This window comes from Danio rerio, chromosome 24 (genome assembly GCF_049306965.1).
Source record: "Danio rerio strain Tuebingen ecotype United States chromosome 24, GRCz12tu, whole genome shotgun sequence".
NCBI lineage: Eukaryota > Metazoa > Chordata > Actinopteri > Cypriniformes > Danionidae > Danio > Danio rerio.
The window spans coordinates 9462737-9480994 of record NC_133199.1 but is presented as its reverse complement, the minus strand read 5'-3'; the positions used below and the strand labels follow the sequence as shown (position 1 = coordinate 9480994).

General features: G+C 35.1%; 1 protein-coding gene across 28 annotated transcripts in view; it reads right to left on the bottom strand.

Annotated features, from left to right (window-relative positions):
* The window catches only part of dlgap1b (discs, large (Drosophila) homolog-associated protein 1b), a 235535-nt gene that overhangs the window by 140287 nt on the left and 76990 nt on the right, over positions 1-18258 (bottom strand). For 24 of the 28 annotated variants that reach the window (XR_012399713.1, XM_073941562.1, XM_073941556.1 and 21 more), the window contains one exon: positions 15628-15712. The gene's annotated coding sequence lies outside the window, so the exon portion shown is untranslated. Of the gene's footprint in view, positions 1-1908; positions 2515-15627; positions 15713-18258 lie in introns of those variants that run through there. The other 4 variants (XM_073941563.1, XM_073941557.1, XM_073941567.1 and 1 more) reach the window with 1 other exon arrangement.

Here is an 18258-nt window from a genome sequence, read left to right as displayed (position 1 = left end):
AAATGTTGAAAACGTGGTAAAATCACGTGGGACATGATGACTTTTCTACACAGCAGCCTCTGGTGGATTTGGATACATATTTCATAGTCTTCAGAAATGTAGACCTGGGTACGTATCCACAATGACCATGGGTTGTAATTATTTTAGTTTGGCATAAATAAAATCAGTTTTTATTTATTTATTTATTTTTAAATATATTTATTTTTTTAATATATTAATATAGGGCGGTTCATTCCACTGTGGCAACCCCTGATTAATAAAGGGACAAAGCCGAAAAGAAAATGAATGAACGAATATATTAATATAGTTATTATTTTTAACATATATAGGCTACAGAACAAACCAATGTTGTCCATTGACTTGTCTAGTTAACTTCACCTTACTTTAACTCATTATTGAGATTAAAAATGGAAAGTTTGCCCAAAATAAATGGAAATTTACCCATGTAAAAACCTAAACCAGCTTTGTGCGACAGGCCTTTATAGAGTAATGTTGTTTTGCTTGTCAAGTACTTGTGCATACACTCAAGTGGATTGATTCTTATAGAAATTACTGGATTTTGCTCCTGAAACTTCGTCAAACAGTAATAAATGTGATTTCAACTAATGCTTGGGCTAACTATTTGCTTACACAAAGTCGATCAATAAACATAAAAACTTGAAGTATGAATTCAAACTGAGTGTTTTTTTTTTTATTTAAATGTGATTAATTGCAGCCTGCTTGCATTGTTTTATTACCTACAGAGCAGTTTAGTCATGTTTTCAAAAGTCAGAGATTATTTTATCATAGTATAAACAAAGCAGTCTTGACTAGTGTGCTGAAATCTAATGAAGAGCCCCATGTAGTGAATTTACTCAAACAGGACTGACAACAAATGTAAAGAGCTGCGGCAGCTATGAAGGTCTGCAATAACATTGGATTTATATTGAACAGAAAATAACCTGCTTGTGGTAACAGCCTTTTTATGAAAACAAAAACGATGTCCATGAAAGATCCATAAAGAATAAAACCACTTTATTAGCATGAACAAAATGTATTGTCTTATGCCATTATTGGCTATTATTTCCACTTTTTCCTCAATATAGTCCTAATGAACCGCATGCAATGGATAATTGATGTCAGTTCACCACCTCGCCTTCCCAGGTTGCACTGCAGAGCGCAGGCGAAGTATAAGTGAGCACCACAATGCTTTTAGCGCTGAATAGCGATTTAGCTTAATGACTTTCAGAAGTCTCGCCAATGAGGTGTGAAATCAAGAGTTTATAAAAAAATGGTAAATGACTTTTTAATTTCATTGTTGCAAACACGGCAGAGAGCTGTGTTTGTAATTGCCAAACAGCTCAAAAACAGCAGATTAGGAAAGACGCTGACTTTGATGAGTTGAACTTGTTTGCATCGACTTCAGAAAGTTTCGCCATTGTAGAAAAAAAACAATCATTCCACAACCTACTGTAGATAACACCCTGGAAAGTGGGGAGAAAAACAACTAATCATTCTACGCAAATGAGGTAATTATTTAGGGTTAATGGACTGACATGCTTAAAGCCAAGAGGGCTTGCTGTCTAAAACACTACCACATTTTCTGGGTTTATTATGACTCATTTATAATTTAATCGGGAAAATAACTCATTAACATTCATTTGAATAATGCATATAGTCCCAAGTGGTACATATGATACATTATCGGCTAATTGTAATTATTAGGCATCCATTTAAATGCGATTTTACATCTGAATCAAATAGAAAAGTGCATTTTAACTTAATGGTTATATTTATCTTGTAATTTGTTAATGACTTCTTAAAAGATGCCATCCATTTTCACATTCATTTCAGGACGTCCCCATCACACAAAATATAGCTAATATGAAGCACGCACATGCTCACAAAATAATAATCTACCCAAATTACCATGTCTTCATCAGTCTCATTCACTCCCATTGACTCGGTATCCGTGGAGACACTGCTGAGCCGATGCTCTTTGAAGTCTTCCTTCAGGCTCCTTTTCAAATATCACCCATTTTGTGGAAGTGATTGAATTTTCCTTGGCAGTGCTGTGCTAAACATTAACCCCGCCAGACCAATTGATATTCTGAACGCGGCGCTGCGAGTGCTGTTTCTTTCTTCTCAAACTCCAGCACCAGTTCCCAAAGCACAGTCGGTGCATCGGACGGGCTTTAGAGTCTGTTTCTCACTGCGCTGGATACAGTGCGCATTACAGCTCTTTAAAAAGACCTTCAGCTGAGCGATGATACTTTTAACATCAAAAAGCTGGGGCGCCAAATCCGTTTTTCTGGCAGGAGGGACAGCGCTCGGCCTTTAGAGATCTGACTACAGAAAAACCACTCCGGATAATGGTGTGAGCTGCAAACTGTTTAATACCCACAGGTCTCTTTTCTGGTCCTGTGATGATTCCATGTCTTTGGTTACATTGGATTATATTTGAAAGGTCCACATGAACTAACGGACAACATTATATTGTAGCCCATCACATTTCAGAGTCAAACATTTATGTACGAGTTCAGACGGGACTAACTGCTTTTTGTTTAGTACGGAGGTCTTCCAGATGTGGGTATTAGAGAAGGTCATGTAATGTGGCTGCCTGCATAACATTTTATATAACAAAAAATATTAAGCTTTATTTTAAAAAACTTCATGAGTTTTGGAAAAACAAATGAGTTTAGGATGGTTCTGTTCCGGGCAAAGCTTCCATGCAGAAAATGATGGACAGAGCAGGGAGAGCAAGAGTGCTTTCACACCTGTGGATCATTATCTTGTTCCGAAAAATGGATTGATTCAGACACACAGTTAGTAGATCGCTGATCTTCAGGTAAACACTACACAAGTGCAAGCACTCCTCTTAGATCAGGGAGAAGAATTAGTAAGCATGCAATGATCGTCCGTTGATGAGTATACAAGCTCAGTTTATCCAAGTGAGAGCAGATCTAGTTAACATCAGATAAGAATAATCACTTCCTTTGATCAGCATGAAGGACTAGAAGACTCATAAGGAACACCCATGGAAGAAGGGGAGAAGATGAGGGAGCAAAGATGAAGACAACCATCTGACTTCAATACCAGCTGATGAGTGAGAATAGAAGGCGAGTATACAGTATATAGTGTACTGGGTTGATGGGGAACAGGTGCAAACCATTAGAAGGCTGGTGAGAGTTTACGGGATTGGATGGAGGTGGTTTGTGAAGGTGAGTGCTGATTGGGTGAACAGGAACGAGCCGGGGATGTAACGCGTGCAAGTAAACTCTCCTCACATTAGGCTCAGTTTCAGGGTTTATTTTGCACTCAGCTGTCCCGCTCAGCTGTTATGCATCCATATTTTAATTTATGATGATGAGCAATAAGACATTAGAAGCAAAAAGCTGCACTTTAATTTTTAATGGTGACAACCGCAGACATTGTCACCCGATATAAATCGGAGGTAAGACTTTCTCATACATAGCCGCTGGCTAGAATAATGCATTATAGGCTTTTGATTATAGAGTGAAATACAGCCAAGACTGCTGTTCGATCAATTTTCCTTAAAACAGCTCTCATTAATAGTTAGCATGCTTTGACTTTCATATTTGACATGAGGTGCACATTTACCAAAGAAATGACATTCCGCCCCACTCATAATTCTCTCTTCATATAGCCATATATGGATTACATATCCATAATACACTGTGATAGAGCCTGGTTTGGACAGTTTTGCTTTCTCACTTTAATTGATCCGCTCCAGAGTTAGTTTCAATCGAGCTCAGATTCAGGTGATCTGAGCGATTGTTTTGGTGTGGATCAGAGCACAACTGCGGGTTTCACATATGCCAAACGAACCATGCCAACTGGGGAAATGCGCCTGGTTCCGAAACAAAAGTCTAGGTGTGAAAGCACCCAAAGTAAACTTCTCAAGTCTGTACCGCAATCATGCATAAACAATTATGATCAAATTATGAGTTGATGTAAAAGACCGATAAGGCTGATCACTATGTACCTGGCTAATACTTTCTAAAAGATATCAGAAATGAGCTTGGAGGAGTTGGATGAGGGTAGAATTGAGATGTAGCCAAGCACTGCAGAGAGAGTGGATGTATGATTTAAATAGACTGATGTGATAGAAGTCGCAACTGGATTGAAACATGTTTGAACAGCTGACTGTCATCTGATGCAAGCTTGATTAACGCGTCATCCAAATAGTCAAACTGTTTGCATGTATTTCAACATCCACCACTTTTTTCCTGTGTCTTTTAATATGCTAAAAAGTCCCTATTATGCATTATAAAAAAAGTCATATTTTGGTTTTGCGGGGCTCTAACAACAGACTGATATGCATGCAAGGTCAAAAAACACTTTAATTGTCTAACACTATGCATGTATTTTTATCCAATTATCCCTTTGACTCTCATATTATTTTTTTAGCGATTAATTTGTTCCCGAACCCTGAACAGCTGATGGTGGCCATAGCAAAGACAAACGGTAGAGGATCATGAGTTCAGACACGCATTTGTATCGGTAAAGGAAGAAACACACGTCATGTTTTCAACACGGTTTTGAACACACTATGTGAATAGGCCCATGAACATTTATCCTGAGAGATACAGTACAAACAGTATCTATAAAAGAGATTACAAGCTGCGTGGAGCGATTTCAAGTTACAACACATAATTAAACACACATTTTTAATTATGAACACATTTTAAAACACATTTTTAATTAAACTACACGAACAAGGCAATTTTAATTGCACTTGCATGTTATGATTGAGGAAAAGGAAACTGGTTCATATGAACTGTAACAGTTACTGTCAAAGTCCTTGTCGAAGTCTGACAAAGTCCCATAGATGATGGTCTCTGCTGCACATTCATTTACTAGCAAATGGTTGACGAATCCCGTGTTGCAGCATAGGTTTTTGTATTAAAAATCTGAAACAAACACAGCACTATTGTTGTAAAAATGAACTTTAACCCTTTATTCCCCACAGCCAAATCTGTCAATTATCATCATCTTCATGTCATGATTAGTCCCATGATCACTTCACTAGTGTCTGAAATACTACATATTAGGTGATGTACCATGTCAATGTGTTCAGGCAAATGATCTGAACCCAAAAGGATTCATTTATTCGACTCGGAGTCGGCTATTTTGTTAAATGATCAATAGTTTTAAACATGGTGCACTTTCAGATTTAAACCTCAGCTGGGTGTTTTCATTCACTTAGTGCTGTTACACACTGCACAGACACTTATTTTCAAAAACTAAAAGGGGCTCTTTAATATACTTTCTACTAACATAAACATAACGCTAACATAAACAGAACTTTACTTCAGACATGTTCTACAAAAGACCATTTTCACTAAAAACTTTGCTCTCCTGCTTGCTGGACAAAATGAGGTATGCACCTTTGTACACGATTATAGCCTACAAAAAGAAGCTATTTTTAGGTTAATTACCTCTTAAAATACGATGAAAAAATTTAAATAGAAGCTTCGCAAAAATTCAATTCAATACAGTCTTATATGATTAAACGTTATGGCCATTCTTATATCTTTCTGGTCATTACACAAGTCCGACTTTAATAAATGAGGCATTTATATCACACTTTACTATGCATTGTTGGTCACTCAAAGCAATTTACAATCATCTCAGACAGTCTCTAGTCACCATTATCAACCTGGACGATGTGACTGCAGACAAAGTGGTCTAGAATGAGAATGTGTTGTAGAGCCATGGGGAATTGGTCAGGAGCCAAGACTGATAGAGGGAATCTGGTCAGGACAACAGGGTTACAAACATCTGTTGTTAAAATTGTTTTAAAGGGCAGGTCTTATTTATATTTTAAATAGTCCTAATATTGAGTTGGAGTCCACTGTAATTGAAAAACCTTGTAATTTTATTAGAACAAGCTCCTAAATTTATAATCCTATTAGAATGATTTTGATAGGGTTTGTTTATGGTTTAAGGTCTGTAAACCCCTAACCTTCTATAGGCCAACTATCCTCTTGATTGATCAGCTGGCCATATCTGTACTGATTGGTCTATATACGGTGTTGGAATGAAATACCTATTTCTGAGTGTTCGTATGTCATGAGCATGCAAAGATCATGCAAATACATTGTATTGATTGACATTGAGTGGTACAGTGGTCTCTTACTATAATGCTTTTCACTTTTCGTGGCCTCGCGTTTTTTTTTTTTTTTTCCTATTTGTGCAATTTGACATGCTTTTTTTTTCTACAGCGCAATGCATTCTGTGTCCTGATTAGTGTTTTGTGTTCTGTGTCCTGAATGGCTGTAGACCCCTGTCAATCAATCTCCTCCGTGCCGTGTCTCCTGTACAGTACAGAATGCACTCAGCTTGCCAAATTTACAGAAATCTTCGATCCCTAGCAGTGTGACTTTGAAGTGCAGGACTATATATATGTTTGCAAGTTTTCTCCCTACAACGCAGACGAAACGTTCTGCACCGTCAAAGGCACCTGCGGTAGCACCCAAGAGGCATGAAAGATGCTAACCATTGCACAAAAAGTTTAACTTCTGGACATTATTGACATTTAAAAGGTAAAAGTTATGAGGCTGTAGGGCACCATTACGGAATAAATAAATAAAGATCAAATGGTTTAGCTTTGATTTCATTCCATAATACTGCACTTTTTTAAGGGTTTGAGCTTTGAACGAGAGAAAAGGGAAAATGTTCATGAATGTCTGAGAAAGTGTGTGAGGGGTTTTAATGCCTTAAAACATCTATAATAATTGTAAAAAATAAAGCTGATTACTTCACAGATTTCGCCTATTGTGGGTTGTTTTTAGAACTCCTGCGAATAATAAGAGACCACTGTATAAGGCAAAATAAAAAATAAAAAAACACCATATTACGTATGTATTTTGTGAATGGATTTCTTGATAAGTAATGCTTCAATTAATGATCTGTCAGATAGAACCTTATAATTCAAAGCGGAAAATTACTTTTTAGAATTAGAAGGTTTAATCTGCATTTGCACTTTGTTTTACCCCAACTTGCAAACTTAAGAGAATTTTGATCATTTACATCGAGTACATTTAAGGTCTCTGCCAAGTTAATGAATGAAAGAGAATCGTTATGCATATTTTGTTTGCTATATGGAATGTCAAAACTTTGAAGCTCAATATCTCAAAATCATTCAGAACACAGATAGAACCTTATAATTCCAAGGTGATAAAATGTTTAGTTGAATAACTGAAGCAATAATTGACATTTTATCACAAAAGAAAGCAGTTGTATCCTCACAATGATGGCAAATCTTGCTTAAATTAAAACCTGATAAAAAAACAGCTCATATATTGACAGAACTGCTATTGAAATGCAGCTACTGTTGAAGCACTATTAATGTGTATGTGTGAGTTTGAGTGTGTGTGTCTGTGTGCAATATAAGAGTGACTAAAGGCATCATAAAAGCCACTGATTCTTTTGCTACAGCTCACAAAACAGCATCCCAGCATCCCGCGCTGCGTCAGGCTGGCTGCCATAGAGACTGCAAAGCAAAGACCCGGCAGCACAAAGGTTAGTCTGATCTTTCTCAAACAATGGAGAAAAGCTGACTTCATAGAGTGTGTCCGACACGGATTGTCTCCTGTATCCTCTAATCCTGTTCTCTGAGCTTCCTACCTGCCAGCATGAGTCTCCAGTTCTATTAGAGATAGACAGACAGACTGATGGAAGACGTTAGCATGAGACGTCCTCAAAAAAAAATGCAGTGAACCGACAAAATCTTCAAGTAATCCTTTGTGTCTGTCTCAAAGCTGCTCTTCTTCAACTGTTATATTTATACTTCGATATACTATATATACGGTTACGTTCTACATCAGAATTGTGTAACTACAACAATAATTAATTTTTTTCTATATCTACAATGAATTTTGTGGTATATAGCAATTATTTGTGGTTTGACAGATTTGATGTATTTTTAAATATACAGTGGTGTGAAAAATGTTGATTGAAATCACTTAAATAAGACCTGCCTGTCAAAGTGAAGTAGACCAAATGATCCTCAAAAGCTAGACATCATGCCAAAATCTAAGTCTAAAGCAAATGAGAATGAAGGCTGGAAAAGGTTGTAAAGCCATTTCTAATGCTTCAGGACGGCATTGAACCTCAGTGAGAGCTATTATCCACAAATTGCATAGACATAGGACAGTGGAGAACCTCATCTATGAACTTGTTTTCTACTGAAAAAGCTACAGAAAAGTACTATTCACATTGATTAATTACCCAAGTTTCCATTATGTTTCTTGCATTAAATACAGATTTTCAAAGTTGTGGTATTTTTTTTTAAATCCCCCTGTACTTTAGAAGTAAAACAGTTTTCTTTTTAAGAACAGTGCCATTTTTAAATTGATTTTAAAAGCACGCTTGAATTTAAACAAAGTTTTTTTTTGTCTGCAAGCACAGTTAATGTTCAAACTACTTTTTTTTTTAAGTGGCTGACAACAATACATATTAATAATAGTAATTAATCTGCCTCGTTTTTGAACTGTGCAGTGCTGTAGCTGCTTAATTAGGACTACTACACTACTATATATCAATACTGGTCATAATAGTTGTACTTGAAGAGACAATTTGTTTTTTGAGTTGGTACTTGGTGAAAAAATTGAGAACCACTGTAATAAATCATAATTAGTCTAGTGTCAACACCCTTTATTGAGTCCTCATGCATACATACAGTATGCTAAGTTTTTTTTTGTAAAGATTAAACAAGAGTATTAGAATTAAAACACAAACTTTCAGTATTTGTTCCCTTGTTTAATCGAAGGTGCTGAAATGCTGTTATGGAACATTCTGGGTCAAAGTTTTGGTTGTCAGTTAATTAAAAAAAATCTCATATCAAGTAGATGTGAGATGTTCTTTCTCTTGTAAGACTGTGAGTGAGGGAGGCTGTGTAGGTTCAGCACATTTAGATCTGCAGTCGCTTGATCAAATCCTCTGGCACACAACAGCTGCTCTGCCACCAAATTTCAGAGTTTCACAGGCGATAGAAAATTATTAGAAGCTGTGTGCGTACCTTATATTTCACCTTGCACGGACATTTATTTATTATTTATTTAGTTTTTGTTTCTTATGAGGGTTAGATTTAAGGATAGGGTTTGGGTATGGGGATAGCCAGCTGCATTATATGGTCGAGATGCTGATATGTACAGTATATCCATAACACCTGAGCAATGTATTACTGTGAAGAGCTTTTCTATGTGTCACTGATCTGTGATGTTGTGCAGGTATCTTAATTTATCAGTGTTATTCATGTCCTTGAAAAATAGTTATTTATATTTAGATGAAAATAAATGCAGAACTGTGTCTGTGTGTAATAGTTTTGATGGTTTACAAGAACAGAAATTTGTAAAATGGCATGGGTATGACCTAGTTGTACTATATTAAGCTGGTTTATGAGGACATGGCGTAAATACTTGAAAGATATTTCTTTCATTTCCACATCCATGGTTTCAACTGAAGAAAAATAAGAGCTTGTACACTTTTCTCCACCCAATTTCTAGGAAAAAAATAATGGTCACACAAAGTAGCATCTGCTTTTCATAGTATTCTTGCTTCAAAACATATTACCTTCATTTCTAATACTTCAGCATCACTTCCTATTAAAGATTTGCAGGGTGTCAGATCAGGGTGACCAGATTTCTTAGTAGAATACAGAGTGGAATTTATATATACAGCTGTATGTTATTCTAGGGCTGGGTGATACTGAAAAAAAAAATCATCATGATAACGTTTCATATAATTTGATATTGATAATTATTAAATTTAACAATACATTTGGGAATATTAGTTTTTTTTATTTTTTATTATTTAACCACTTTATTTTGATTTACCATCATTACTAATGCAAATTTAAGTCAAAAACAAAAATATTCAAACAAAATATCTGATCTCTTTATAATAAAATAAACAGAAGTGTTAAAGAGACTCTTAAATTTGATAAATAATGTTACAAACTGTGTGCAATTTTAAGGTGTGAATAATAATGACCTCAAACTCTGTCAACAACACAAATTATGATGACCAAATCTGAGCTTTCAAGTAAAGGAACCATCATTATTCAAATACATACTGCAACATTACATATTATGAAGTTGGATGACTACATTACCCCCTACGCTAAAAATCTTTCAGATGGAATGCTAGTGGCTGGGATGAACAAGAAAAGAAACCAAAAAGCCACTCTGGCGACATTCTTAAATCCTTTTTTATTTACAATCTTTTCACTGCTGCTGGCCACCGCACTCATTTTCGCGTGTGTTGTTACTCTGACCTGAAGTGACAAGTGCGTACGTGTGGATTCCTTTACCATTTACAATGAACTTTGTGCTCGTGCTCCCCTGGCATCTCTCGTAATGAGGCAACCATTAAGCCTTATCTCAGAGGATGACAAATGAACAAAGCATTGCTTGCAGCTCCGATGCAAGTTTACAGAGAAAAGTAAAAAGCACTGCAGTGTTTGGATGCACCGTGTTTGTCTGAGGTTATTAGTCTGCCGTTTTTACTGAAACGTGTATAATCCATACAAAGTGTGAAGCAGATTGGATGGAGGCAGATTGATGGTTAGTTCTACTTTTCTTGAATCGAAAAAGCTCAGGGGCCTCATGTACAAAGACTTGCGTTGAAATCATACTAAAACATTGCGTACGCACAAAGCTGTAAATGTGCGTATGCAGTAAAAAAATTCAGATGTATGAAACACTGCACATGCCGAATCACACACATATTCTCTTTGTACATCTGAATAAATGCGAAACTGTGAAATGTGCAAAACCCCTCCCTGCCTCCTCCCCCATATAAATATGCTAATGACTCTACTTTGGCAAAACCAAATGAAGAAGCAATGGGAAAAACAAAAAAAACAAAGCAAAAGCAGAAACTTTGACAGAATGTTAGTTTTATCGTTAGTAAATCCAAACATGAGCGTGAAACCTGGCGTATGCAAAGTTTTTGTGAGTACACAGCGTTCATACATGAAGACCAAGATGTTTTCAACTAGGTGGGGCTGAAAAATGCGTGACGTTCACATGCACACAGCTTGCACAACATGTGCGCGTAAATCCCATATGGGTGTCATGCAAATTGCGCACTTCCATGGTAATGACAAACTTACACCCTAAGCTTATTGGCACCGCTTTCAAGGTGCATGCTCAGCAGCCACATTAAAAAATAATAATAAAATAATAAAAAAAAAAAAAAAACTATAGCCTTCATATGGAAACTTTATAACGAATCTTTTATTTATGGATATTGACAATGGTGTTTGGTCAATAAATATAAATACCAATTTTATCGCCAAGCCCTATATTATATTACATATTTCGGTAACACTTTACAATAAGGTTCATTAGTTAATGCATTTACTAACATGAACTAATCATGAACAACACATGTACAGCATTTATTAATCATAATTGAACATTTACTAATGCATTATTATCATTCAAGTCCATGCTTGTTAGCATTAGTCAATGCACCATGAGTTAACATGAACAACTCTATTTTTATTAACTAACATTTATTAACATGAATAAATACTGTAGTACATGTAGTGTTCATTGTTTGTTCATGTTAGTAAATGCATTACTTAACATTAACTAATGAACCTTATTGTAAAGTGTGACATATTTCTAAATACATTTCTTCTAAATTTAAAATAAAAATGAACACACTTACATACTTTTACAAAAAAAAAAAAAAAATACATGTTTACAGACATGTTCATAGCCATTTTATTTGTCATTAGACAAACAAAACCAATACTTTAAAATTAAAAGTAAAAAATAAATAAATCAATATTTGTTGAAATTACCCTGCTTTCAAGAACTGATGTTCTGACCAATTTTCACATTCAGAAAACAAGGTCTGAAAAAACATTGATAATTCAATGATTTTGAATTAAGGGGGAAAAAAACTGACTTGCAGTACCCGTTTACTTTAATCATAGTAATCATGGTTTACATTAAATGGTGTACGCCAAATGTTAAAGACATATAGGGATAGCTCACCCAAAAATGAATATGCATTATTTACTGGGCCTCAAGTAGCTCCCAAACCTTTATGATTTTCTGGTAAACACAAAAGAATATATTTTGAAGAAACCAGTAGCCACTGAAATCATTAAAAAAATACTGTCAGTGACTACAAGTTTACAACATTCTACAAAATAGCTTCTTTTTTTGTTTAACAGGTTCAACAGATTTGATTATCAAACAGGTTGGGATCATGTGAAGGTCAAGTAAATAATGACAGAATATTTATTTTTGAGTGAGCTATATCCCTTCAACTGCATTAGTTTAATAGGACTATTGCCAAAATCCCTTTATAACTGCATTAGAGTACATGTAAACAGTGACCGACATTGGAATCTGTCTGACACTGGATTGTGCAGGTCATACCTCAGCAGCATGAACTATAGGGAAAGGTGATTGAAATGTTTTTGTTGATCAAAAAAATACTTGACATGGTTGGTTTCCATGGATTAGGCTATTCCCCTGTGACAAATGACTACTGCTAGCACTTTTAGAATACTTAAGAAAACCAAAAAAATGGGATTAAAGTGTATTTATTTTTATAATAAGTCAGGACAATAAAATATTGCTAAAATACATAACTGTTACAACAAAAACGGGATGTCTGGTCACCCTCCAGTATGTTAGATAAGGGTGGATAAACAGATAGTGAGATACTCCAGTGAGATACTCTCACTAACCTAGCTACAAGGTATGCTAATGACTGCTGCTTGGGGCTATGTGTTTCAGTGTCCTTTTTTTAGAATGCCTGCCTAAAATGCCAGAACAACAGATTCAAATCCCGCTTGGAGCAATGCAAGCTCACCCGGGATGGGTTATGTTGGTGCCGTGACCCGGATAAGAATGAGATATAGGGGAATGATGTTAATTAAGGCAAGCTAGAAGCTGTGTGACTAGTTTGTCCTGAGGGCCACAGATTATAGTGTCTTTAGGTTCCTCGTTGGCACCCATGCTGTAAATGCCAGTTTGAATCTCTCGGAGCAGTAGCAGTAGAACTGGAGGGATAACAGTTTTCTAGGGCTGCTTTCAAAAATTCTTGTTTTTTCTTTCTCTCTGCTCTGTCAGGCAATGACCTTGTAGGCAGCATTCAGGCACACAAGTACCTCAGGAACCACAACAGTGATTGGATAAGGGAACATAAATGATTAATGATCCAGCCAAGGTTATTTTAGTAAGCTAAAACTAAGAAAGACAAAATAGTAAAACTATTGGTAAAAAAAAAAAAAAAAAAAATCCTTATTTTAAATGAAAAAAGAAAATATATATAAATAACAAAAAAAAAAAAAAAATCAATGGCCATTGGAAAACTAACTGGAAAAAAAAGTATTTAGCAAAATAAAACTATAGTTTTTCGGAACTCCTAAACATTCATTCTATGGTGTCCTTAGAATGTCCTCTTTATAGATGGCACTTTTAATGTAAAAACACATCGGCAGATGATTATATACCTAAAAAAACTTCTTGAACATACCCATGTGCTCAATCTTTTCTTCGTTTGCCAAAAAATAAAGTATGTTTATCTACAACCCCAAATAAAAAAAAAATTAAAAAAAATAAAAAAAAACGATTTTGCTAGTAATCTGGTAAATTGGTTAAATAATAATGTGATTTTAAACAAGTGATGTCAACATGTGATTGTAATTATGACAAGGGCACAAGCCTAAGTTGAACCACCTTGATGTCCGATCCCTCAGACCGCACTACATCAAGAATCGTCATTCATCTAGAAGCGGTCACCACGTGGGCTCAGGACTATGTTGGCAAACCTTTGTCAACTACCACAATACATAGTTACATCCTCATGCCAAAAGAAAAACTGTACTGTGCCAAAAGGAAGCCCTATGTTAAGTGTCCAGAAGTGCCATTGACTTCTATAGGTGCCGTTGGCAAAGGTAACTTGCACTTCTGTGATACCATAAATGCTGAAAAATACATAAAGATTTTGGAACACAATATGCTGCCTTCTTTTCCAGGGATGCCCAAGCGTATTACAATAATGTAATGTAATGACAAGACGATGCAAAACCACATTCTGCACATAGTCCTGGCTGCAGAGAAAGAGGATACAGTTACTTGACTGGTCTGCCTACAGTCCCAACTTATCTCCAATAGAGAATGTGCTGTGCATTTTAAAGTGCAAAATGCGTGCTTTACTGTTCCAACTTTTTTTTTTTTTAGGTGTTGCAAAAGAAACCAAAATGGAAAACATGTTTATTTTGAAAAAAAAAAAAAGAACATACAAATAATGTTTGTTCTATTGTCTGCAATGAAAAATAGTTAATTTAAGTAAATTTAAAATCACTACTGTCTTTTTTTGAATGCGTTTTCCATACTGTGCTAATTTTTTGTACATATACAGTATGATCCTCACTAAATTTAGTTTGTTTGAATTCTTCATAATTCCTAATTTTATTCATTCAGTATGTGCGTTTAGATAATGTGTTTGCACAAACAATTATTTTAGTTTTATTACTTTTTATTAATTTATTTTGATCATGTACTGTAAGCTGTGAAAACTAAACTGTGCTCGGGTTGGCACTGGGCATGCTGTTAACTCTGTTAAACTAGAATTGCTACTTAAACTAAATATTTAAAAACTAAATAAAAATGTGTTCACAAGTTAATAACTAAACTAAAATGTTAATGAAACAAACTAAAACTAAAAATTTTCAGCAAATTTAACAATGGATTTGAAACTAATTTGAAAAAAATGCAAAACTATAATGACTTTGGATAAAGCTTTGGTGATAACCAAGTATTTCAGTAATGCTATATATTGTGCTATAAACTACATCAAGGGTCATAAAGTTTAATCAAAGATGCACTTTATCCACAAAAACACCACAAACTACAACTTTCAGATGTTTTTTTTTTTTTTAGCTGCCTGAAATTGTAACAGACACATCTATGCGGAATATTACAATCATTCGATTCAGACATGCAATCTCAGATTCATCTGCTTTCTAAAGTTTCTTACATTTCTCTCTGACAAAAAGAGAAATGGTTTATGTTTAAAAAAAGAGGACTATACTTCATGCTAAACTACTGGACTCAAATTTCATTAGTTGCATTTTCTAATTCCACTCTGTATGACATAAATCGCTATATTATAATAACTAATTCAGGCACCAAGTCCATTAGACATCGAGACAATGATAATTCAGTTACCTGTGGGACAATTACACGGTCCCACATTAAAACATGGTTAATAATGATACTGCGTTAACATGCCTTTATGAATGTCATCATGAAAAAGGTTTTATATCCTTAAAATATAAAAGACATATTGCATAATGGCATTAACCATCATACTGTAGTAATTAAAATCAAATGTGCATGAAAAATATAATATATAATAGTTATTGCAGTGCAAATTATAAAACTATATAAATAAATAAATAAAAGATCAAATATGTAATTTTTAACTCTGAAATGATTACAGAGAATAAAATTTAATTGTTATGAAAACAGAAAATAGTCTATACCTGACAACACTGACAACAGAGCCTATTTTGACAGGTGCAATTGCTGCAGTGAACAAAAAAGTGCCTATTTTATAAAAGAAAAGAAAAAAATATGCACTTACCTGATTTACACTCCTTTTTTACTCATCCTTTTCCTCCCTGTGTGTAATTCTTTCCTCATTTCCTCCATGCAGGATGTCTGTCTCACTGAAACGGAGCAAAACAGCACAGAATGCATGAGATTCTATGTGGAACAAATGCTTAGCGTCTGTCAAACTGTACAAAGCATTTTTTATTTTGATGGTAAAATTTGAATAAAATCAAATATATCTCATCAAGCAATTGTGCATGTAATGTTCTTCTGCTGGAGTGTATTTAGTAACAATTAGACTAAGAATAAATAAAAAAATTAACAATAATCAATTACACATATACACATTGTTTAAGAAATGAAGAATTTTTTTCAGAAAGTGACAGTAAAATACATGTATGGAACATAACAACTTTAGAAGCAGCAAGTTTAAGTTCATTCACATCATTCATTCATTCATTTTCTTGTTAGCTTGGTCCCTTTATTAATCCGGGGTCGCCACAGCAGAATGAACCGCCAACTTATGCAGCACATTTTTACGCAGCGAATACCCTTCCAGCCGCAAACCATCTCTGGGAAATCAATTGATCAAAAACATGAAATTATAAATAAATTCTAGAAATAAATACTACAAATATATAATACAAATAAAATTTACAATTTTCCCCATATTTTTGTCAGTCATGTCACATTTGCATTAAATTTAACATAAAATGCGTGCAAAACACCTTTAAGGTATGACTCGAAAGTGACATCATTTAAAGGAGGAGAAGCTGACAGTATTTAGAATAAACATATAAACGTGATCTGACTGACTTCTAGCAGCTAAATGTGTCTGGAAAAAAATTCAAAGGCTTTTATTTCCATAAACCGCACGGACGTGAATGCGTCTGAGTGTTCTGATTGGCTGAAGTAGACATCTCATGTCAGCACGTTCTAGACGTGCACGTTCCGGCAATCTTCCTTTTGTGTTCACACAGCGCAGCATTCCGGCAAATTACCGGGTAATGTTACAACTTCTCCTTCCGGAAAATAGCTGAAACTAATTTACCAGTATTTTCAAAAAGGGCCTGTTCACACATAAAGGACCTTTCTGTAATTTTCCGGAAAGATCTGTATGTGTGAAAGGGACTATTGAATTGTATGATTTTATGCTTGTTTATGTATGATTTTTTTGAGGATGACATGCTTAAAGGTCAGGCCCTATCAAATTTTTATAAGTGAAAAATGTACGTTTCTGGTAGAATGTCCTTTAAATTGTTAATTATATATCGTTAACAATATATCGTTTCAGCATCGGTATCGCAATGGGATTATTCGCAACAGTCACATCGCAGGATATGCAATGTTGAGTTTGTTTATTCATTCATTTTCTTTTCGGCTTAGTCCTTTTATTAATCCGGGGTCGCCACAGCGGAATGAACCGCCAACTTTTCCAGCACGTTTTTACGCAGCGGATGCCCTTCCAGCAGCAACCCATCTCTGGGAAAATGTTGAGTTTGTTTTACAATTTATCATGTGTTTTTGAGGCCTGTGATTCTACAATATGTGTTCAGGTATAAGAAACTGTACCATTTGTCACCTACTCTAAAATTTTTGTTATTAAATTATTTTTATTTTGATCATTCAGTTACTGTACTTGAATTTTCTTGCTTGCATTTATAGATTGATATGCATGAAAATGCTTACAACACATGTAAATACAGAAATGCACTGCAAATAGCACAGACCACAATCAAAGCGTGTCCAAAAAGTTTATAGACTGTTTATTAGATTGTATGGAGATACACTTCCACTGCAAAATCATAAAAAAATAAATAAAAATAAAATATCATTATTAAATAAATGGTGCATATATTTTATGACAAAGTACAAAGCGGGTTAGATCTGCTATCAGGCCATTTTTTCCACTGACCTACAGATGTTCACATGGCTGAGTCAACTGTGAATACATTCACGTATCTTTGAACAATGGAGCAATTTGAGCTGTTTTGGCGCTCTATTTATTCATATAGTATTTGTGTGTGTGTGTACAGCAGAAGGCTGTCTGTGGGCAAGGCTTCCACACTGAGAAAATCAAAGCTACAAACTGACAGTTCAGCTTCCAGATGCTCTCGCCAGGGACAGAAGTGAGGGAAAAAACATGAAAGTTAGAAAATGAAGAGAGCATAGAACATCTAGAAAGAACTAGTGTGAACCTTTCATGTTATGTCAATATCTGAATTCCTGTGAAAGGCATTGTTCTTGAGTTCAAGCACTAAGCAGAATACATGTGTAGCTCAAGTTGGCAGGACCAACTGCAGTGATTTATGAAATGTTGCATAAAACACTTCTGGGCTTTTATGTTTCAGTGTAGGGTTGACTTTTCAGTTTTCATAAGGTATCAAACATCCTGTTTCAGAACTTTAAATTTCACTTAGTCATTGGTCTAAAAACCAGTTCTTGATGCCAATCTTTAAAACGACTAGGGATGCATTGCATCTTTGACAGCTAAAAATTATAAAGCAAAAGAAAGCTTTATGGTTTTCGTTGAATATGGGTGAAAATAGCAAATTAGTCAAAAATGTTAATGGCTTACGGTATTTTGCTGCAGTGACAAAGCAGAATTGTAGTGGAACACACCGTTAAATTAGCTTGCACGCATGCTGTGGTCAAAGTTCAA